This window comes from Amblyomma americanum, chromosome 1 (genome assembly GCF_052857255.1).
Source record: "Amblyomma americanum isolate KBUSLIRL-KWMA chromosome 1, ASM5285725v1, whole genome shotgun sequence".
Classification (NCBI taxonomy): Eukaryota; Metazoa; Arthropoda; class Arachnida; order Ixodida; family Ixodidae; genus Amblyomma; species Amblyomma americanum.
The window spans coordinates 188,167,479-188,192,080 of NC_135497.1; the positions used below are offsets into that span (position 1 = coordinate 188,167,479).

Here is a 24,602-nt window from a genome sequence, read left to right on the forward strand (position 1 = left end):
TCTGACGAATGCTTCAATTCTAGGACATTATTTTAATATAGAGCACAGTGGGGCTGAGCTTAGTTGACTTCGTAGCCAGTCATAAAGCATTTCATTCGGGTAAACTAAATCAAAGATGTCCCAGCAGATGTCATTGATAGACTGAACCGTGTTCATGAGCACGATTAGGAGGATTGAAACAGACTGTGATCAAACTTTTTTTAACGGAGTTCAGCACTCCTCGCGCGTACATCTTTATGAAGCTACAGTGCAAAATACAGAAGAAAACGAACTGAGAGTCTTGCAACCACCCGTAAAAAAATGGCTTATGGTTTATGGGGGTTTAACGCCTCAAAGCGACTCAGGCTATGAGGGACGCCGTAGTGAAGGGCTCCGGAAATTTCGACCACCTGGGGGTCTTTAACGTGCACTGACATCGCACAGTACACGGGCCTCTAGAATTTCGCCTCCATCGAAATTCGACCGCCGCGGGCCGGGATCGGCCACGCGTCTTTCAAGGCAGCAGCCGAGCGCCATAACCACCGAGCCACCGTGGAGACTGCCTCCCTAAAAAAAAAAAAGTTGCGAAGTGTCTGGTAGACGACAAGACAGCGCACACTTCAACCCAAGGATCCGCATGCGAGAAGATGGTGCGCAGTAATTTGCTACGCAGTTTGGACAGGACGCCGGCGAGAAAAAGCAGGACGAGAAGCAAAAGCAGGCTCCGTTCAGCAACAATAACGAGAGCCGCGAAGAGGACAGGGCGTCCCCTACGGCCCCGCTCTCCTTCGAGGGAAGCGAGCGCTGAAAGGTGTCAAGCTGTCCCGGCGCCACGGTGCGGGCCGCGCATTTTCAGTGCCGCTCGGCTGCACCCGCGGGAAACAAGCGCGCGAACAAAGGAAAACCGTGCTTCACGTTTCGCCGCCGCGCTAAACGATCAGGCAGTCACACCGGCCGCCCCTCTCGGCCGCGTGCGTGCGTGCCGCGTAGGCTTCCCGCGGATGATTCCGCGGCCCGTCCGCGACAGCGGGCCCTCTAGTGTGCAGCTGGGAAACACGGCGGCGAAAAACGCAGCCAGGGACGAACAACACGCTGCATGCCTGAACCACAGCGAACGTCGGCACGATTCGCGGTTGTTGCTTCGTATCGCTCGCTATCATGTCGCATAATTTCCCGCGTCATGACAGCCTCCCCCGACGGCGGTTCGTAATCTGGTTCCCCATTGTTCGCGCTTGGGGGATTCGCGTACTTCTCAAGACACTTGAAACGCGAAGCGAGTGAGTAATGAGGAAAAACCGCCAGAATCCGGCGCCACACCGATCAGCGACAAAACGTCGCAGAGAGAACTTCGAGAGCAAGCACTGCTTTCCGTATGCCTCGCGAGAGACATAGCCTGCGCATATTTTGCTGAAGAAACTGAGGGGCGACAGTCTTAAAAAAAGACAATGCGATGGCATTTACGTTGCCTGCTGTGGTGTCCACAAAGAGTGCAATGTTGTTCGTGCGACATTCCCGCCAAAACTGCGGTTGGGACCGGTTCCATTGAGCCCGTGCTGTCGATGACGTCACGACCCATTCAATCTGAGCCATACCACTACTGGTGCAGCGGTTGAGCGACGCGCCACTGCCCCGACATTTTGTTTCAAACACAGCCACCGGTAGGGCTTGTGACACCCAGGGTGCTCTTCCCGAACTCCCGTAAGGCGCATCGCCACGGTGGGCAGGTGGCAATTGCATTGAATTTATTTGAATTAGTTTCATTACCACGTGCCACGGGCGGCAGCTGGCTCACAAACCGGTGGGCAGGAAAAACGTGTATGGGGGTCAGGTTGTGATAACATCGCAAGATCACGTGACATCACTTGACCAATCAGTAATTTAGCTGCCAACTGCCACAGTGGACAGGTTGTGATGGCGTGACAAAATCATGTAACCTACCGACAAATCGGGAAATTTCACGACAGAGAAGCTGGATTTTTTTTTTTGTCAGAAGACAACCTAAATGCTATAGCATTAAAAAGTCTTGAAAACAAGCAAAAAAAAAATGAACGAAGCCTGGGATTGAAAGCCCACTTGAAAGGTCTCCGCTGGTCTGCGCGCATACAAGTACATACGAGGCTACGCATTCAATTACGTGAGAGTAATTTTACGTTCTCTGCGACTGTCGTATGCACAGGAGACATCGGGTGACCCGCCGCGGTGGCTCAGTGGTTAGGGCGCTCGGCTATTGAACCGGAGCACCCGGGTTCGAACCCGACCGCAGCGGCCGCGTTTCGATGGAGGCGAAACGCAAAGGCGCCCGTGTGCTGTGCGTTGTCAGTGCACGTTAAACATCTCCAGGTGGTCGAAATTATTCCGGAGCCTTCCACTACGGCGCCTGTTTCTTCCTTTCTCCTCAGCCCCTTCCTTTATCCCCTCCCTTAGGGCGCGGTTCAGGTGTCCGCTGATATATAGGACAGATACTGCGCCATCTCTTTTCCCCAAAAACCAATTTCCATTTTCCTTTTCATCGGGCGACCGTACTACGGTACATATGCCGTGTTTATTGCTGAGTACGACCGCAATTAGCACATCACGTACAGTAGTACGACGGTGATCGACAATATTCCCGTTACTCCCACGACAGCTGAGATTAAATAGAAATGCCCAGAACATAGTCAGCGCCGACATGTAGCCTTCATGTATTACGAGAAAGCATCAGCAGTAACCAGGGTGTGGGAGAGGGACATGTAAGGGTTCCAGAAATTATCTACAGGGTCTGCACAGCGACGATACTCCTCCACAGGAAAAGTGATAAAATACCAATCAAGAAGTGTGTCAGGCAGGAAGACAATCTCTCTACTGCTATTCACTGAGCGTTTACGACAGGTGTTCACAGGAGGATGAAAGATATTTAATGGAGAACATCTCAGCAATCTCTGATTCGCTGATGATACTGCCCTATCTACTACTTGAATTCAGGGGAGGAACTGCAGAACACGACTGATGTCAAACGCTCAAAGCAAAACGGAAGAACAAAGAATTTATGCGAGTGAACAGTCAGTCGATGCCATTGGCTGGAAGGCCTCCTTTGAGGGGCATTCGCCGCTCGGTTTTCGAGTTGTGTCCGACCATAGAAAAATACGAATGGTGGAGCGCATCAGTACACGAATCGCTACCCCAAAATGATACCGGCAATTGACTAAAACGCGTCCAGATAATAGCGAAATGAAAAGATCTAACATTATATTTGATGTAATAGGCCATGATGTTGCCGCTAAAACAAGAAATTAACTTTGATTCGTGTTCTGTCGTGGCCGAAGAAAGACACGAACGCAGGAAGCCATGCACTCGCCGCGGCGGTGGCTCAGTGGTTACGGCGCTCGACTACTGATCCGGAGTTCCCGGGTTCGAACCCGACCGCGGCGGCTGCGTTTTTATGGAGGCAAAACGCTAAAGGCGCCCGTGTGCTGTGCGATGTCAGTGCACGTCAAAAAAACCCCATCCCCAAGCCAGCTCATTCTTCCTGGGAGGCTGCTTTACGGACCGCTCAGCCCACCGGCCAGAAATGGCTGGTGGACCGGGCCTCATGTGAGGCACAAGCCCGTGGACTCCTGGACCAGTAGGAGACCACCCTGGAAGATTTTTTTATTTCCTTTTTTCTAATAAAAGTTGTTTCCATCCATCCATCCATCCATCCATCCATCCATCCATCCATCCATCCATCCATCCATCCATCCATCCATCCATCCATCCATCCATCCATCCATCCATCCATCCATCCATCCATCCATCCATCCATCCATCCATCCATCCATCCATCCATCCATCCATCCATCCATCCATCCATCCATCCATCCATCCATCCATCCATCCATCCATCCATCCATCCATCCATCCATCCATCCATCCATCCATCCATCCATCCATCCATCCATCCATCCATCCATCCATCCATCCATCCATCCATCCATCCATCCATCCATCCATCCATCCATCCATCCATCCATCCATCCATCCATCCATCCATCCATCCATCCATCCATCCATCCATCCATCCATCATCCATCCATCCATCCATCCATCCATCCATCCATCCATCCATCCATCCATCCATCCATCCATCCATCCATCCATCCATCCATCCATCCATCCATCCATCCATCCATCCATCCATCCATCCATCCATCCATCCATCCATCCATCCATCCATCCATCCATCCATCCATCCATCCATCCATCCATCCATCCATCATCCATCCATCCATCCATCCATCCATCCATCCATCCATCCATCCATCCATCCATCCATCCATCCATCCATCCATCCATCCATCCATCCATCCATCCATCCATCCATCCATCCATCCATCCATCCATCCATCCATCCATCCATCCATCCATCCATCCATCCATCCATCCATCCATCCATCCATCCATCCATCCATCCATCCAACGTACCCACGTGGTCGAAATTATTCTGGAGTCCTCCACTACGCGGCACCTCTTTCTTCGTTTCTTCTTCCACTCCCTCCTTTATACCTTCCCTTACGGCGCGGTTCAGGTGGCCAACGATATATGAGACAGATACTGCGCCATTTCATTTCCCCCCAAAAGCAATTATTATTATTATTATTATTATTATTATTATTATTATTATTAAGCCATGCAGGGTAGGTACGAAAGTGGTCTTTATTCACGGACGGCTCTGCTAATATAGCACTCATCAAGATGGTCCAGCGTCACGGGCATGTGCTTTCACTGATATCAGATGCCACAATTCGGCGTTGGAAATTGTGCACAACGAGCCAAAGCGACATTTTGCAGTGAAACCTAGGTTCTGTCAGTGCATCTCTCAAAGAGAGGAGACCACATACGATGTACACAATCTATAGCTCATGTTACAAGCATCTTTCTTTTTGTCGACAAACGGTTACGTTTCATTAGCTCTTACGCTCTCTTAAGCACGTCTTTTGGTGTGGGGAAAGTTCGAGTAGAAAAGGGGCACTTCCTCGGCACCGATCGCCGAAGAGTGCCACCCCTCGCGCGATGGCGGCGCGCAGCATCGGAGATTTTGTAGTAGTGGGTACGTAAAACAATCGTACAAGCGCGGATATACTGGCATAGAAAAGCAACAGTTTTGAAGCCACGTGCCAAGACTACTATCGCACTGTCCAAGGCAAGATTAAATTCGTGCGCCCGGCGTCGCATTCGCTTTCGATCGGTCCCTAAACTTTGCTGACGCCCGAATGACACTGCGCGCACTTATATTGAGCATCAAGATGAACCGAAAAGAACGAGTCCATCGAACCGAAGTTTCTTGCACAAATGTTTCGCAGCATGCCTGACACATGCACTAAATTAGAGTTCTGAACTACCAGTTACCGGTGCCTTTTAAAAAGCGTGCGCAACGTAGAGGAAAGGTATTCGAGTAAACCCGGCGGGCACTCCGCAGTGAAGACAGCGTATTATAATTATGGAGAAAATGAAGGTAAAAAACGGGAAGAAAACGCACCGCCTCTGGCTAAATGCGTTTAGGGCGCGTCTGCCAGGTACCCGACAGACTTGCAAATGCGGAACTGGGGAGAGGAGGCGCTGCGAGCGCACACGCGGCCCAGCCCCCCCGGAAAGAAAGCGGTGCTCGATAAGCAGTGAAAACAGTCGCCATCGAGTCGACGGAATCGAGCCAAGACATACGCCGGATTTCCGGCCTCCGCTCACGATACGTTGGCGCAGCGGGCACCGTAGCGGTGGCACCCTAGCGGCAGCCAAAGCCTGGACAGTGGGCGTCCCCGCCACAGTGCGACAGGCCTGAAGATGCAGCAGGCGAGATCGACACGCGCGGCGTCTGCTCGGCGCCGATTATGTACACTACAATCTACAACGTGAACAAAAAAGGTGAAATCTGTCCATTTTAGCCCCAGTTGTTTAAGCCAACTCATAGAGCAGGCGGACACTGGAGGATGGGGAGGCGTACATTTCCGCGACTTGTTTCGTCGGAAAAATGAGTCGAATGCGGCTTTCACAAGGAAAATTTTTCGCCCAATTCAGCCACCTCTCCCCAAAATTAAGGCATTGAATGGCTCAGCGTCGTAGTTGCGCTCTGTACAAGGAGAGGAGGAGCCGAAAGAAATGCGTAGTGCTGTGCAAAGTCAATGAGATCGAACAGTCACTCAAGCAGAGAGAGAGAGAGATTTTAATGAATACAGAAGAGGTGCGCCTGGTGGCTAACCTGCATGGCATGCTACTCCAGATGAGGGTGAATGAAGAGGGTGAAAAAAAGGAGAAAAGGGAATAAAAGAAAAGGTGAAATGAAGCACGCACAGCTCTCGCGGTCTCACAAATACACAGGATCATCAATGCGCGTCTATCAAACCCGTGTCCCAAAGATGAACTATAGTAAGGCTTCTGTCCCACGCGTAGCCGAAGCGGCATCACTCCAGTTTCCAAGGACGTGTCCAGGCACAGGGAGCCGTCCTAAAGTACTTAGCGACGCCTTGCGGTGAGTGCTGAAAATCTGGCAACAGCAGACCAAATGCCCAAGATCTTCGCGAACACCGCATGCCGGGCACGGACAACACGTATATAGGAGGTGTTGGCACAGAGGGCTGCTTGATGCACCAATTTTATGAAGGAAGAATTCTGTGTAAGAAACGTCGAAGCGAATTCGATGCAGGCAAGTACGGTCACGCCTGTCTAAACTGAGAGGAATGCGAAAGTCACAAGTGGGGTCGATACGAAGCATAGGGGGACCTGTATTGACGCTCCGAATCACACCACAGAGAACGCTGCGTCCGCCAGGATTCAGCAGCCAAAAGTCTGGCGCCATCACTACGATGATGATTATGGATTTTTATGGCGCAAGGGCATCTGTGGTCAAAAAGCGCCATGACACAAGGTATTTTCTTTTTCTCAAGGTGGGGTCGAAGACCCATTTCGCAAGCATCCCACCCTAAATAAGCCGAGCACCAGACCAGGGGGAAGCTTGAACCCATTGTATCACCGGTGGATACCCGGCGGCAATGGGGATCGAACCCCGCACCTCCCGCATGCGAGCCGGATGCTGACCCACTTGGCCACCGCTGCGGTTCCATCACTACGGGAAAAGGGAATGGGTAGCAGAACGGAGGTGTCGGCATGCACCGCTTTCGCTGCGCCGTCAGCTCGAACGTTGCCTGCGAGGCCGCAGTGAGCGGGAAGCCAAATGAGCACAACATGGTCACGTAGCTCGCAGGCCTAGGTGTATGCATGTAGCCTGTTCCCAAGTCAACGACGAGCTGCTCCCGAATGCACGATGACTTATACGATTGTAATGCAGCGCGACCGTCAGTGAAGATAACAGTGAATTTAAGATAGGGAATCTAAGAAAGCCGCTCGCAGAGCAGTCAGCTCGGTAGCATAAGTCGAAGTTCGGTGACTGAGTGCCGCCGAAATTGTGGTGCGCGTTGAAGGCATCCAGACGCCAATCGCTGATGAGACGGGCGCGACAGAGCCATCCGTGAAGGTGTGGCAGCGCGCACTGTATAGCATCCAGAAATGTGCTCAAGAACGAAGTATTGAAGTGCTGGTCCGGGGGTGTTAGTTTTGCTCTCAATCGCAGGTAATGTCCCGGTTTTCCACACAGCGAACTTCCAGGGTGGGAGGACGTGACAGCGCGCTGGTGCTGAGGCGGGCAAAAATCGGAAATTTAATTTATGCAGTGCTCTGCGAGTGAGTTTGTTTTTTTTTTGTTTTATGGGTAATTTAACGTCCCAAAGCGACTCAGGCTATGAGGGACGCCATAGTGAAGGGCTCCGGAAATTTCGACCACCTGGGGTTCTTTTACGTGCACTGACATCGCACAGCACACGGGCCTCTAGAATTTCGCCTCCATCGAAATTCGACCGCCGCGGCCGGGATCGAACCCGCGTCTTTCGGGCCGGCAGCCGAGCGCCACAACCACTCAGCCCCCGCGGCGGCTAAAATCTGCGAGTGAGTGGCTAGGTTCATGAGCCACAAACCGCATATGGGCACGAAGCAGCTCTTGGGCTGGCAGCACTGACAGAGAGAGACGTCTGCTATCCGGTAGAGTACCGACTGTGGAAGCGTTCTTGGGAAGATCGAGGCAAATTTTCCAAGGCTTTATTTTAGCTCGCACGGCTTCGAAGAATTTGATGTTTGTTTGCGAGACACCCAAGAGCTGGGAGCAGTGACTTCAGCATACATAATGCGCACCGAGCGAAAACCAAGTGCCGATCAAGGGAAAGAACAAAGTGGAAAAAGCCTGTCGAATCCAGTTTGGCTGGGGTGACCTTCTGTCACAGACAGGGCGAGGAAAAAGAAAGAAAGGAATGCCGACGTTTGTAAAGACAATAGACGAATAGCAGCCGCCCGGATAGCAGCGGCTGCTGCCGCATCGTGAACGGTTTTTGCCCTTTCGAAGCGCGAACATATCCGCGCTTTGAAACTACACAGCTACAAATGATTGCCGCTCGGAGTGCGAAGCAATGTTTGCACCGAATAGGCTGCCGCCCTGTAGTGGTCGAAATGCGCTCAGGCCGAAGAGAACGTAGCTCGCTCGGCTGGAGCGGACGGCTCTGGAGGTGAGCAAAGAAAAAAAAAAGGCTCCGCAGCAAGCGTGCCGCAAGTTACCCTCTACATGCTCAAAGCTTAGCAATAAAAGATTAAAACTGCCGCCATATTTCATTTCTGCGAAAAGGTCGTCAAAGCCGCGGTATTACATGTGATGGGAGAAGGCTTGTTTGCATGCGAGCAAATTCGTACGACGGCTAGACGGCGGGATAGGCCGACAGCAAGCAGGGATGCATTTATGCGAGCAGGGATGCATTTATAACGTTCACCACAGGGATTGTTCGTTCTTAGCTTGTTCGACTTTGGAAACAAACGTGTTTGGTTTTCTAACGCAAAGCAAGGTCGGGCAGAAGCCATGCAACGCCAAACACTACGTGATAACGTGTCGGGCATAAAAATGTTATCGCACTTAGGGATATAAATGCGGTTCCCAATGCATCCACATACGAGTAACTATACAACTACGCCTCCAACTCATGCGTGCACCTTTCTCAGAATGGGGTCTCGAGTGCGCCCAGGGTGTGCCGCGCACACATGGCAGCGCAGTCGACCATCCCTCGTCATTTATACTCTCATCAGACTCTGCGAATAAGAGGCAAAACGGTACCAATGAAAATATCGAAGCCGACCACTCCTTGGCGGCAAATATCGCTAGGGACTAAGGCCACCGTACTGCCCCTACTGGCCGCAGTAAGAACAGTATTTCGGAAAGTAATCAGCAGTCCTCACTTTGTTGAAAAGGCGGCTTCCTTAGAACAACAACGCTGCTACTTTGTGAAGGGGCGACCAGAGGGCAGGGGAGTCTGCAGCAAAACCACTACGACCCCGGGAACACGCGCGCGGTCCATCGAACGGCCGCGCTCCGCTGCAAACTCGGGGCAGCGGGAAGAGCCTCAGCGGCCAGCGGAAGCCAGGAGCGGCGGGACCGCCGGTCCCCCTGGCCGAGGCAGCGGCAGATGCGAGCACTACCGACCTCGCCGTCGGGGCCGCAAAAAGCAGCCATGGCGACATAGTCGAATTCACAAAGAAGACGCTGGAGAAGCGGAAGGGACACGCGCGGGCTGCGATGAGGAAGGCAAGCTCGGAGGAGCCAGGCCAACGTGCCCCCGGTAACGAAGGCTGCCGGCCGGGCTCGGCGAGGACCACCGCCGATAAGGACGGAGCGAGAGGACGGTGGCCAGGGGGAAAAGTGCGAGCCGCAGCTCGGCGCTCGCTCGCCTCGATCGATCCGCGCGCCTCCAGTCACGTATCAGCGAGAAGGGCTTTGAAGTCCAAATTCCCACTATTACGTTCCTTTGTTTGGGCCCAACTCGGAAAGGGCCGCAGAGGGGCACGGGGAAAAGGAGGAAAAAGTTCTGGAAGGGGGCGCTGAATGGAAAGACCAGGGCGTCGAAAAGATTCCGCCATTTGTGAGAAATGCCGCACAGAGTCGGATTTTGTAATATACACGGCAATCGCCTTGTGTAGGCGCTTCAATACTTTGCTAACACAAGAAAGCTGCACGACCAATGAGGACTGCTAGCTTATACAAAGGAAAAACGGAAATTTCGGGGCCATCAGCAATTATTTCAACTCCCTATCACGTACGCAAATTATATACAGCAGGTGGTATAGGATAAGGCTAAGGGAGAAGAGCTGTAGCAATGCAATGGTGGAGAATACCAACATTTTCTAGTGCTCGAAATGTATGTGCCAAGCGCGGTCTGTTTTCACCGTCAAAGCCCAGATAAATTCCCCTGCCACCCTTTCCTACGGCAATGCGACGCGACAACCTGCGACCAGCACCAAGCAACGAGCATCCTTAAATTTCGCTGTTTCCACACTGAAAACAAAACAAGCTTAACATGTGCCTCCAAGGAAATAAAACAAAGCGCGCAGTATACACGAGTTGCCGAAAGTGAAGAAACCCACATCGGAGAACCCAAAAGCGCCGCTGCAGCAATCCCACACGCGCAGTTCTCCAGCGGGCTTGAAACGATCGATGCCGGCAGTTACTGCCTCCCGCCGCGGGAATTATGAGAAGCACGTGGGATCCAATCAGGCGTCGACGGCTGGTGACCTTACAGATTGGATTCTGCATTTTATGCAAGCTCTCGGCATTGCCATTCGTCACTGCAAGTTGCCGGGGCGAAGAGGGTTCTGCGCAGCTGCACTCTCAATCTCCGCACAGCGACATTGCCTCCCTTCACGCGACATGGCGCAACTGGAAATAAATATTGACAGGAATGATTAGGTGGCCAGGGGTCAGCGATCGAGCATACACATTCCGGCGATGAGACACGAAGCTCTGCTTTCGAACCAGTGCCAACTGGAATCTGAGAAAATATTGACCTGACACAGGCGGCGCACGTAATGCACTTACGAGGAGAGGCATTCCGGCCAGGGTTGAAAAGTCGTCCGGCAGCCGGGCCACAAAATTGTATCCGGCGATAAAAAGAAAACATATCAGCCAGTGCCTCGGAAAAAATGGCGAAGTGTGTCTCCCCTTTAGCCAGAAGAAAAATAACGGGCAACAGCAGTTCCTCTGCAACCCCAAGAAGCCCAAGCCGATAAAATGCGAGCTCCCGGAGAAAGGCGTCACCCTGGTTACGGGTTACAAACTGTCAGTCACCTCGTTATAGATACATAAAGAAAAAACGAACCGACGAAGAAATTAATGGCTAACCTTCTAAACTGGAGCCAGCCCTTCCAACTATTTCCAGCAGTCACAAGGAGGCGGTCGCCATGTGTTTCTAATAAAGCTAATTAAAAACTACATTTCTAGACAGATCTCCCAACACAAGGACCCGCCACAAGAGGAGGATCGTCTTTAGCGAAATTCAAAAATCTACCAAGATTGCGCCATCTGCCTGCGAGAAACAACCTTCAAGGAGTGCTTCACCGCGACCACAGCACTTTGGACATCAGCATGGTTGCGCCAGGAGACGAGGGCACGGTACTCACGGAGAGATAAGAGGGCCGCAATAAACGGCCACTGGACATTTTTCACAATGTTTGTGCGATCGCTGTGGCCCTTCCGCACCAGAGAGAAAAACAGGTTGCAACTCATTAGAAAGAGAAATCTATTTACTTTTTTCACGGCAGGCGCTGCTAATGGCGATTATTGTTGATACGAGTGGGGTGAGCGAAAAACGGAGTGCACAAAACAAGACTTTTGTTCGACTTGTCTGCTTGCGTGACGCTTTCTGGAAAGAACTACAGCACCAAGAGGAGGGCTGCGTCTGCAGCGTTTAATAGAAATGTTAATCTCGGTAAACAGGTAGCGAATTTTCGCTTCAGTCAACCGTCATCTAGAACCGGCCCATATTAGAGGCTCAATAGCTTCCGGTCTAACTGACAAAACGCAAACATATTTCGCGCATTTGTGAATCGCGCATATTTCGTTAAGCGTGCGAAATTTCTTTTGAGCTGCACGCAGTAGCTTAGTCGTACTTCAGTTTTCGTTTGTAGAACCTACGCGTCGTCACGAAAACGCGACCCACGGGGGCCTGGGTCTGGCAGCCCCGTCTTTCAATTTCACCAATGACCATTTCGCGTACCTCGCCTCATTTTCTTTTCCAGGGACAACGCCAGACCGTGGGCACCAGTCCCCAATCGTGGGTACGTGCCATCACCAGTGCGGTCAACAACAGCAGAGAACCTTCTGCGCTCTTTTTTTGGCTGACGCAACGCCAGTTACTGGCCGCCACTGCAATCACTCTTGCCTAGCTAGCGCCACCCAGCACGTCGAGACCCGTTGACGAAGCCAATGACAAATCTTCGCGGTCCGCGTTTCGACGGCCATCGCCGCCGGCAACAACAACGAGACACGCGGCCGGTCGAGGCGACCCCAAGGGAAGAGCGCAAGGGGCGACGCCGCGCGCCGCCTGCGCAAAGCATTATTGCCAGCGAGCGAGGGCGGGGGAAAGCGAAGACGAGAAGCGAGGAGACGACGCGGGCAGGCATGCGGCGCCGTGTGGAAGGCGACGGAGGGCCCGCCGACGACGCCGTGGCCCTCAAGAGAGGCACGGCATCCCCGAATGGGCCACGGCAGAGCGGCCTGGCAGAAGCATCCGACCGCTATACTGCGTTACGACGACGGGACGGCCAGGCAGCGTCCGCCAGCCAGCCATCGCCGCTGCTCGTGATGATGGGGAGGTTACTGTTCTTGAAGAACTGGATAAAACAGCGCTACGGAAGACGAGTCAAGAGAAGGTCAACCAGCCCGCATTTGCCCTCTTCTGAAACGGTTACTGGTCAATGCCGCTACTACTGCCGCGGTGCAAGACTCCACGCAGTTCGACCAATTTCGCCAATTCGCTTTCTTATTCTTTCCTAAAGAAAGGAAAGGCGCAGCAACAGCTGCAATCTCGACGAACACCTGATCCACGCCACTGGTGAAGGGATGAAGCAGGAAATGAAAGCAGGCAGGAGAGAGAGAAAAGGAGGCGCCGTTGTGGAGGACTCGAGATTAATTTCGACCCGGGGTTCCTCAACGTGCACCGACACAGCCCAGCACACGGGCGTTTGTGCATTTCGCCTCCATCGAAATGAGGCCACCGCGGTCGGAATTCGATCCCGCTCAGCAGCCAAACGGCGAGACATCTGAGCCACCGCGGCGGCACTAAAGGGATCGCAAGTGGAGGGGAAAATTGTGTTTTGGGAAAATAAAAAAGCATACTAGAAAAAATAGCTGCGGTTCCACTATATTGCTGAACCTGGTTAGAGAGCGAAACCTGTGGTGTATCGGGCTAGTAGATGTGGCTTGGCCTCTGTAACGTTAAATTCGTTCCGCACACTGGATAAGCAACGCGCCCACCCTTCCAGGTGGCGGTTAAATTAATGGTTGATCACGACAGATTGATCACCCAATGAACGCTGTGGCCTACTGCTGCAGCGGCGCGTGTCTGCCACAACGTTGTCAGCGCTAATGCATGCAGCCCACATCTCTCTCACCACCCCCACGTAGTACCACAAACCGCGATTGAGGCGTCCACTGACCCAGGTAGCCAGTTATGCGCCCTTCTTTTCCTGCCAATCGTCGACGTCTAGAACGTTGTCAACGCCAACGCCAATGAACACAAAAACCGCCGAAGGTCTATAGCTTCAGTGCCGCGTTTCTGCTGCAACGTTATGAATGCCAAAGCAGGCAGTGCATATCTGTCACTGCCGCCACGTAGCTTAAACCGCAACTGAGGTGTGCACTGTTCCAGGGGGCCAGTTATGCGCCTTTCCTTTGCTTTGGAAGAAAATTAAAGATTGGTTTTTATAATAATAATAATAATAATAATAATAATAATAATAATAATAATAATAATAATAATCGGTTTTCTGGGGAAAGGAAATGGCGCAGTATCTGTCTCATATATCGTTGGACACCTCAGCCGCGCCCTAAGGGAAGAGATAAAGTAAGGAGTGAAAGAAGAAAGGAAGAAAGAGGTGCCGTAGTGGAGGGCTCCGGAATAATTTCGACCACCTGGGGATCTTTAACGTGCACTGACATCGCACAGCACACGGGCGCCTTAGCGTTTTGCCTCCACAAAAACGCCGACCGCGGCGGCTGCGTTTTTATGGAGGCAAAACGCTACGGCGCCCGTGTGCTGTGCGATGTCAGTGCACGTTAAAGATCCCCAGGTGGTCGAAATTATTCCGGAGCCCCGGTTTTGAGGACAGGAAATGGCGCAGTAACTGTCTCACATATATCGGTGGACACCCGAACCACGCCGTAAGAAAGGGATAAACGTGGTTGGGCTGAAGTCGGCTGAAGGTCAAACTCCGGCGCACGCGAAACACGCCGCAGCTAGTCCAGTGAAGCTTTCGCTTGAAGAAATCCCCGGACGGTTGCCGCAGTGGTAACGCGAATTTCAGCGACCGCTGGGCTGGTACAAATCGAAGTGCTTAGTCATTCTGGGTGCGGGTGCAAGTCAAGCGTGCCTCCCGCACATCCCTGCGTCAAGCACTGTCACGCACAGCCGCTCATCTATGCGGACGCCCGGCGTGATAGACACTGTGACGCGCTGCCATCACGTCATGCGCAACGTCACTGAATCCTGACTAATTAGCTTGGCGCGTTGCACTTCTGATAACGTCAGCGCCACGTCGCAGGAAAAGGCCCACACCGCGACAGTCGCGACCTTTGCACATGCCAGAATCCAGAGCAACCACGTGAGCGTTGGTGGGGTTTAAACGGCTATTTTTCGAATACTGATGAAAGCTTCTCTTGAACATGTTAGCAATATCTTTTTATTCACACGGCAAAAAATACCTTTATAGGTCTGCGAAGTTCACTTCACGGAAAGAGATTATTCGGGAGGACGGCCACGTGGACTGCGCTACCTACGCCGGGGACAAGGCATGGATTCAGCCTCTTCGTTCTTCCTGTGGCGGGAAGCAAGAGGACTCTCCCAGAATTCATTGATAACATCGAGATTTGGGACAGCAACATTATTTCTAACCCACGGGGCTCCAATGAAGGTTTGTGACACCATCCAGTTTCCGCATGGCCAGCTCTACACAACACTGTCAGAGGACACGGATCACGCCATCCAGTTCCTCAGCGAACAGCTGAAGCTGCTCTCTGAAGAAAGAGCAATGGCGCTATACTGTAGATTTCATTGTGCGCTGTTGCATATTTTTCACGATATCGCCACACTCCTGCAAGTACTTGTGAAACTATGCAGCCATCTCCATGCCACATCCAGCCGCATTTTGCTGAAGAACTTTTTAGCAGGCTGAACATGTTGCGGGTGAGAATCGAGTCCAAAAACAATAACTTTAGCGAATACAGAACTATAGTGCAGAACCCGATAACGAGATTTTTTCGATGTATAGTTTCCGAGACCGATTGAAATGCATAAGCTCCTACAAAAAAATAAGGGGACACTTAAGCGCCGCCTTAAGGATATAACGGAATGGCATAAATGGGTCAGTGCCCATATATGTGGAATTAGTCGTTTAGAATTTGCATTAATTTACTCCTGGGAGTCCTCATACCACTCTTGGCGCAGAGGCGTAGCGGTTAATTAAGCGATGCGCCACAGCCTTGCGATGGAAGGTGCTGCCACCGGTGGGGCTTGTGAGACCCAGGCTGCTCTTCCCGAGCAACCTCGCGTGACCAGTCAGTAATTTAACTGCCGCCTGTCACGGTGATCAGTTTCTTTCACAATTCGGTTGGCAGGTTATGAAGACACCACAAGGTCACGTGACCTAGGCGGCCCACCTAGGTTGCTTCTCAGAGGATTTTTAGCTGACAACTCCGACGACGACGCCGGAATGTATGCAGAACGGGAGCCTGAACGCTACCTCGCAAGCGTGCCTCGGAGAAGAGAAGGCGGGCAAGGGAGAATCCGAGATGAGCAGGATCCATTCGGCGGCCGGAGGCTTCGCGTGACGACATGCGCCAACACGCGCCGACATTTCGATGCGCTCGAAATGCTGCTCGAGATGAACGCCACCGTAAATACCGCAGCGTTTCGCGAGAGATGGCGGTCTCGCCCGGTGAAAGCTCCGTCGGGGGCGAGAGGGCCTCCGTCTGCGCACAAGGAGCGCGGAACAAAGCGCTCACGAGCGGAGGTGCACCACGCAACACGCACCTGCGCGTCAAAAGAGGGAACAAAGCGAACGGCCGTGCGTACGCCTCAAAAGCTCTCGCCTGCCACGCAACGGCAAAGGGGTCGATGCTAAAAGAATCGCTTTCACACCCCCAATTCTATCGCGCCGACTCGCTAAGCGTCCACTCGGCCCGCTTTTTTTTTTTTACGCGCGTACTCAGTTTCCCGGGCGAAGAATTGGGAAAGCAGGTGGAACCAGGGCCACAAAAAGACCAGCGAGCGACGCAAGACGGGCGACGCGAGCCTCTGCGCGTTCTGGGAGCGGAAGAAGGGCCTTCGGCATCGGGGCTCATCCGCGCCCCACTCGAGCGACGACGACGTGGCCTCGTTTCGTAACCGTGGGCGTGGCAGGCGGGACGGGGCGCGCTAGAAGAAGGCGGCTCGCCTGACAGGCGTCCCGGACCCCTTCCCTCGGAAGGTCCTCGCTCAATCAGCCGCGGCCGATGGGGGCTTCCCCCGCCACTCCAGCTGCGGGCGCCAAGAAGGGTGGCGGCGATGAGGAGCGACCAGGGGCACAAAGCCATCGCGACTGGAGATGAACCGGGGCATGTTGTGCAAGACGAGCCATCCTCGTATCCTAGGCGTTATGAGAAACGGCCATTGGGCAAACATACGCAATGTGGATTGATACGACTGAACTTACTTGATTCGCGAAGTGCGTGCCCAGATGGCACAAGCAGATCAGGGTGAAGAGAGACAGAGAGGCATCGGCTGGGTGCGCGTGTCTGGCACAGCAAAAGGCACCAATAGACCACGTTTTCACTCGTGTCACACGCAAGAAGCGCTGTAGCTGCAGCCGCCGGTGAATAAATAGTACGCTCGGTAGAAGGGGGCATAATTTCCAAGTCCGAGAAGATACAGTTCGAGTGGCCTGAGCAATAAAATCGCGTCGAGCTTCACATCAAGGCCAAGCACGCCTGAAATACCGATGACACTTACTAGCCGTAATCGGACGCATCGGACGTGTGAAATGCATTCCTATGCACCTATTGTAACCCTCTCGACGTCCAGCTCCGCCTCCAGAATGGCTGCCAAATGATTGATATGCGGCACGGCGATGCTCGCGACCGAAAAACGAGGCTTACCTTTTCCCTGCACCACACGTGCCTTTACAACCGCTACACAGTGAGAGCACGCGTGGGACCTGTTGGCGTGCCGCGCACTGACTTACCATCTGCTGTGAAAAGAATGCTTCAGAACATGATACCGATGCTTCCGCCGCCGCTAACTCCATTGCACATGCGCTAATTTTGCGTGCACGCCGCGATGAAAAAAGTGCAAACGCAGCTGGACTGGGTAATGAGGCGCGCTTCCTTGCAAACGGGATTAAAAAACAGGTTTATTGCGCGTCTGTAAACATGTGCTGTTTCACTCTTTCTTTAAAGGAACCACGACTGCCTATTTTTGTGCATATCCTGCTTAGCGCATTTAATTCCCAGCACGTCAAATTACATTTCCCCGAGGAGGAGGAGGAGGAGGAGAGGCGGGGAGGTTAACCAGACGAATAGCCGGTTTACTACCCTGCACGGAGGGAAAGGGGTAAGGGGGAAAAGATGAAGGAGAAAAGACAGTTGCAGGAAATAAAAGTCACTATGTAAAGTCACAGCCTAGCGTGCAGGCCAGAAGTCTTCAAAAAGCGGAGCAGTGCCTTGGAGGCCTTCACCGCCGACGACCATAGTTAAGAAAGTGAAAACATCACTCCGGACTTCATCGACTGGTGCAGAACTTACTGCTATTCGTGTCGCCATAAAATACATCAGTGAAGAAGAAACACCCCACCAAATGTCTGTTTTCACTGATTCAAAGGCAGCTTTCCAAGCGTTACAGTCTGCTCTTCATCATGGGTCCCATGAACTACTTGTCGCAGAAATTCGAGAGCTCCACCACACAGCCATCATCAAAGGGCACGATACTGTTCACCAATGGCTGCCAGGACACAGCGGCATCGCAGGTTACAATTCCCCGAAGTTTCAATTGATTCGGTGCGGTAGATATTTTTAAGATAAATATATTTGTTCCTTCTGCGAACAGTGTGCTGGTCTGGTAACCTCTGGTTCGCGACGTCACAAGAGCATGCACGCCCCGCATCGTCTGCTGCGCGCTGTTTACTGCGCTGAGGTATAGTGAACTAGAATATTGTAGTTGAGCTGCTTGCAGGCACACCATAGACGGCGGTTGCGCGAAATTTTCAGCTTAGCGAAATTAAGCTAATTTTCCGTACTTTCTTCGCGGAAGCCTTCAGCCCAGTAAGCGAGCTTAGTGATCGTAGGGAAAGTGGACTTGTTAGTGGCGCCCATCTTCCGACTGTTGAGGAAACAAATCGATGGGCCCCTGCTGTAAGCATGTTATTCGTTTGTTATTGGCGCGCTCTCTTATGCACCCAAGTGCTCCCGTGTATGAAAAGCGGCGCCTCGCCAATGTGCGCCGTGAAGGGCGTTACGGTGGAGTTCCGTCGTTGACTATACCAACTTCCAGCCCGCTGTTCGTCGGCTCGATAATTAAACTAAAATTACCACAAGGTGGCACCACAGTAAAGCTCGCGGCACGAAAGGAACAGAGAAAAGTGCCGAATGCGACGGCTTCCCAGCTGCACGCATGCTTGAGTAGCTGAGTGTGCGAGCTTTAGTCGAGTATACATTATTTTCGGCTGGTAGAACCTTTGTGCCACATAAGCCGCTGAAAAAACCCAACAAGACTCGAATGTTTCACGTCCTGCACTGACGAATAGCCGCCGCCGTCTTCATTTCGCCTGGGCGCCGCGCGACTGCTCCGAGGCTATATATGCGACTGCTAGCTTTTTTTTTCTGCTGCATTCCAATTGTTAGGCAGAAAAAAAAAACTCGCGTATTCGCTAAATGAGTCCTTCAAGATGACAGTACACCATTTAGCATTTACTGTGCGCGCACGAAGTTCCCCCAGGAATGCCGCGATTACGACATATGCCATATATGATGTTATTTTTTTTTTATCTTGAACATTCCCCGTGCACTGCCTTCATCACAGCGTTCTTACCAGGGCATCTATCAACAATGTATGTGTTGAAAAATGAGCTTTAAATATGAAAATTTTTAAATAACGGAATTTCACGAGCCGTGCGTACAGCCGAGACTTACAAGGAAATCCGCATAGTGTAGAAAGTGCCCACTGACCTACATCAGCCGGGTAATAATTTGTAGCGCGAGCCTAAATACGCGCGTTTTAGAAAATCCACCTCCACCCAGTGCAGCCGGCACGGCCGCCAAGTATCTCGGGAACACGCGGCCAGCAGCAGAACTCGTATTGCACGGATCCAGTCGCGCTGCGGGCGCGGACAACGCCGCTACAGTCCCGCTAGAACATTCCAACGCCAAGGGCTTCGTTTTACAGTTAATTCGGCTACTCGGAGAAGTTCACCTCCGCAATGATTTAGACCCCACCGAGGTTTTTGCCAACACACACCGGAAACTTAAGGGGGGAGGGGGGGGGGGGGGGTTCTTTCTCTGCCACAGCGAAGCGCACGGCCAGGGGGCCCCGCTCGCGGGCTGAGCTGCGACGCAAGACGCCGCGGCAGGCCCGGCAGCAGCAGCGGCTTCGCCGAAGAAACCCCCCGTGGCGCAACGCCGGCGCAAGGTTTCCCGCACCCGGGCGCCCCCGCACGCGCGACGGAGGCACAATGGCCGCGCCAGTATGCAGCCGCGCGTCGGCGGGCGAGGTGGGCGCTGCGGCATGCCCGACACATCGCCAGGGGCGCAGCCACGCTGGGAAGAATACCAGAGAGGGCCCCGACACAGCCGAACGGAGGGCAGTCGATGATTCGCCCAACTGTCCGCCGCTGTCATGCACTGTCATGTGACTCGTGCCATACATGACAATACCCGACCCGATGGGGGAGCACCCGAAACAGGACTGGCCGCAAACGACGACCAGCTGAGATCAGTTCGGTGCACGTGAAACCGCGGACACAACTCTCCACAACTGAGCGTGTAAAACGCGCGCACAGCTTGAAATGCTGCTCGCGGCGCGTGACTGCAGTCCGAACGTAGTACGCACATGCATTCAGCAGACAGACGGAAAACGTCGCAGGATGGCACATTTGTAAAAAAACGGCACTTAACAACGAAGCAGGAGACATGTGCGTTATTTTATCAATGGGGACAGAAATAAATGAGTCGACTGAACATAACTGAAAATCGTCCTCTTCATTTCAAAATTGCGAATATGTAGACGCCGGACTTTTCAATTTGTTCAGAGCATCGAATGTCTTAACTAAGATTCCCGCTTGAGAACAGAGAGCAGGTGCACGCTCGAATGAATTTTGCACATTCGCATCGCCCCGTAGAACACGCTTTCACTCAACAGGGGGTTTTAGAATCGGCTAGGGCCATAGGGGAATAACGGGGTGCCAGTGCTCAGGCGCAGAACAACAACACCCCTCGGGTTATTGTCCTAAGCATCCGCAGTGGCGCCCCGCTATTCCCCTATCCCCCTAGGCGATAGGGTCTCCCCCTATTCTAAAAGTCCCTAATCACTACCACCGCGTTAGCGCAATCAATTTTCGTACGCGAGAACGCAGCGTGCGCAAGGTGTCTTACCAATCTAGCCGAGCACTTCGACGAGCAATCGCATATTAGAGCGGGAGCTCTAATTCGGACGTTCAGAGCCTAGAAAAATCATGTTTTGCGTGTAGTACATGTTAGTCGTTGCTGTCGTTAGCATTCCAAAAGATCGGCCGAGAATCGGGAGGAAGAGGTTGCGATTCACCCGTACATGATAAAGGCAAAAGAAAAGCACGCGGGAGAGCAACACCGGTGGATTCGACCTCAAGTAGGGCATCGTCTCTTGCATGTATGTGCCTAGCGCGAGCGCTCCTCATGGCCATCTTCTATGCAGCACTGGCCTAGCACGAGAGCTCCGTCCCGCGGCTCATCGTCGACTCCTGCGGAGCACTAATCCGGTGGCTCTGACTCGAGCAAAATCGTCTCTTGCGTGTCCGGTAAAAAAAAAAAGACGAAATTGAATCGGTCACCATGCGTGTGCCTCAGTTCAGTCATTCATGCATGCAAAATCAGCAAAAGCAATCTACAAAAAAAACCCCCCTTACTTTCGCTGTGAATATAATGTTGTAAACGTACTCACTCTTATTTTTAGCGACAGCCAAAGAGATGATATTTTCCCGCAAAAAACAACAATCATGCCCTCCGACGTTCTGCCTTCGTAAACATGTCCCATTTGCAATCCCTGAATGCGACAGTCGGTAAGCTCGTGTGTCCCCCACGATGACAGGCACAGCGGTTTCAGCTGGCCCTCACAAAAGCCTTTTATAACCCGAATGAACGCGGGGTGAGATTTTTTTTTTTAATGCGGACAAAGTAAATCGGGCTTGCTGCCGTGCCTCATTCGCGCAAAACGCCACTAAATTTAGGTCTTTATTGGTCCACATAAGCGGCGGTCGCCCATTGGCGCGCTCGCTTCACTGACGCCAAGAAAAAAGCCGCTCAAAAATCAGCACCGCCGACAAGATCTCGCCGTGTGGGCGCGACAGACGAGAAAAGGCTGCACCGACCGACGCGAATCACACACAGGACGCTTGGCGGGGGACGTCAGGGCTCGTTAGGCGCCACCGTGCTCTCTCGCTCAGACTTTTTCCTGGTTTAACAATATACCCCATGCACAGTTCTAGCCACTGGACTTGGTGCGAAGGTATTTTCACAGCGGTTAACTAAGCGGAAGACCAAAGCGCGATACGGTCACCGCGCAATGCACCGTCGGTCCACAGAATGCCGCTCCAAGACCCGGGCCGCATCATAAGCGGCGAAGCGAAATGCCCACCGAGGCGGAGCAGCATTCGAGGCATCCGCGCCCTCTTCCCCCGCGAGCGCGCTTTCGCGAGCACGCTCCAGGCTGGTCACGCCGAGGGTCGGGGCGGCGGCGGCGGCGGCAGGAGCAGCAGCTGCGAGTGACGACAGAGGTCAGGCGCTGGCCGCGGCGGCACGTCCATTAGGCGAGACGGACGCTGGCTTTCACGCCAGCTATCTCCATCGTCCCTGACGGCAGCGCGCCGGCCTCGTTTTTCACCCGCCGCCAACCCCCGCCGCCAACCTGGTGGACGAGGTCTCTCCGGCCAGCGGCGGGGGGCAACCCGCGGGCAGCGTGCCGATCCCGCCTCGCCCCGAGCGGATTCCACGCGGGCCGGCTTATGTCGGCGGACGCGAGCCCTTTCTGCCAGCAGGATGACGACCAAGGCGGAGGGAACGCCACCCGGCCGGGGCGTTTTTTAGGCGTCCCCTTAGGGCGACGGGAGCGTTCCGGCCAGCGCGGCTCGGCAGGCCGAGTCAAACGCGATCCGCGGACAGATATGCTCTATCGGAGAAAGCCATCGCGACTCGCGGTCGCATTCCTCGCGAGCACGCGACGCCTTGGCGAACAGTTGGCGTGCTGCCTTCCTTCGAGCGCGCACACGCGTTACGCGCGCGGCGGTTGCGCGCTCGGATGGATGGATCCGGCTGAACCCTTTAAATCGGGCGGTGGCTCAAGCCACCTAGCCATGTCTTGTGAAATTTTACTCCTGTCTTGCTTTTAGCCACCAATCATATAACCTTCGCTCGGTTACTTCTGCCCGCTTAAAATCTACTTTCCCTTTACTATCCTTAAACCCCAATGCCTTGGGTAAATCAGCCCCGCTGCTTTCCACTGTAGGGTGAAGCCCTTTACAGAAAAGTATCAAGTGTTCAGCCGTTTCCTCCTCCTCCTCGATTTCCTGCTTAAAGATCATGTCGTACTGACCAAGGGAGCGCCACCACGCGGAGACGTCCAGCAACCGTCGCTTGTGACGCTTAAGTTGCGCTTGCGCCAGAAGGCGCCCAGTCCCAGAGCCCGGGAAACAATGCAACGGCCCGATGGAGACACCTCCTCCCACTCTGCGTACGAGATGAGCGGCGCCCGAGATTTTACCTAGCGAGGCTGGAGCGAGCCACAGTCCTTGACCTCACAGAGAACAATTTCTGTCTCTCTTGTCTTTGTTCCTTACTTTGGCGATTTGGAAATTGTCTTTGGCAAACGGGCGCACGTGCGTTAAAAACAACGGAAAGTCTCTCTTCGTCGCCACGGTCAAACTGTACCATCCTAAGATTTGCGGGCACATAAGCGTACTTTTTAATGCGGGAATTAATTGGTGGGCTCCCCGAACACCAGACAAGCTTATCTGTCCCTGCTGGCGAATACGAGCCGTACTAATGGCTTCTATGGTGGCAGCGAATCGTCAGGCAGTTGTTGCCGTGCCGAGCCTGTAGGTTTTATCGAACCAGTGTCGGCTGATGAAATTCCGCGTAAGAAGTGGCTAGGAGACAATTGCCCACTTACGTCCTGAGAGACCCGAGTTGGCCCGGGGGTTTTTCGCGACGGGCCACGCGCCGATCGATAAGGAGGCGAAAAAGCCATTAGCAGCCCCGACTAAACCAACGCGTTGGGCCGCCATTCCAAGAACCACTCCGACACGCAAAGCGTTAACCTCCCGCCGAGCGCGAAGAGTGGATGCAGTCTGTGTGACACCATTCCATTCTCAGAACTACCCGAGGGACGATAAGAAAGGGCCCTGTGTGATCAAGTCAACTATGCTGCACATACACACACATATATATATATATATATATATATATATATATATATATATATATATATATATATATATATATATATATACAACAAATCAGACAGCTTTTTGAAACAAGAGTGTATGTAGTGTTCCCGGGTAAGAGTCTGTACACTTCCGAGTAAAAAGCACACGGTGCACGATTTGCTGTTGTAACTGCGCGCAGAGCAAGCACTGCTCAAACGCAACAGCGTAAGCGACGCTGCCGAGCATGTTACACAGCACGCCTTTCTATTTTCGCTCTTCGGTGGAGTAAGAACGACGAAGTGCGCGCCGCTAACGATTGGCTACGAGTGCGCTAACGTTACCGCGCGCTCCAAACGGGACGACTACCCGTTACACGTATCCTCCTCGCAGCCTGTTACGCCGCATTCGTCTACGCTCTTACTTTGTGCCAACTGGTCCTAAGTGTTACACTTCTAATGCGCTTGCAAATGTGGACATTTAAAGTCAGCAACCGAAAACTGCCTCCAGGCCGTTTTGTGGAGCACTCAGTATCAACGACGATCTAGGTCCCCGTGCGAAAAGTGATGCCCAGCGCTCGCGACCATCTTCGAGTCAGCTCAGTTAACGAGCTAGTGAACTAAGGCTGACCCGTGTACCCATCCGCCAGCGAACAAACCTCACCTACACGTTTGCCTCCCGCCAAGCCTAAACTTTCTGACTCGAGGAAGAGGCAATGCTTCAGCTCATTTCTACGCATGCGCTCGAGCCGACATCTCCCGCGTTGTTTATCTTGCGAACCTCACCCATCAAGACTGACAGACTAGGAAATAGAACCAGCTAACTTATCCCGCGGTTACTTCGCACATTCCCGTTTCAGTTAAGCCTTGCAAGCGGTGACGAGAGCCCGGAAT

General features: G+C 52.9%; 1 protein-coding gene across 4 annotated transcripts in view; it reads right to left on the reverse strand.

Annotated features, from left to right (window-relative positions):
- Positions 1 to 24,602, reverse strand: part of LOC144114387 (proto-oncogene vav-like) — a 196,643-nt gene that overhangs the window by 105,803 nt on the left and 66,238 nt on the right. The window lies entirely within an intron of this gene.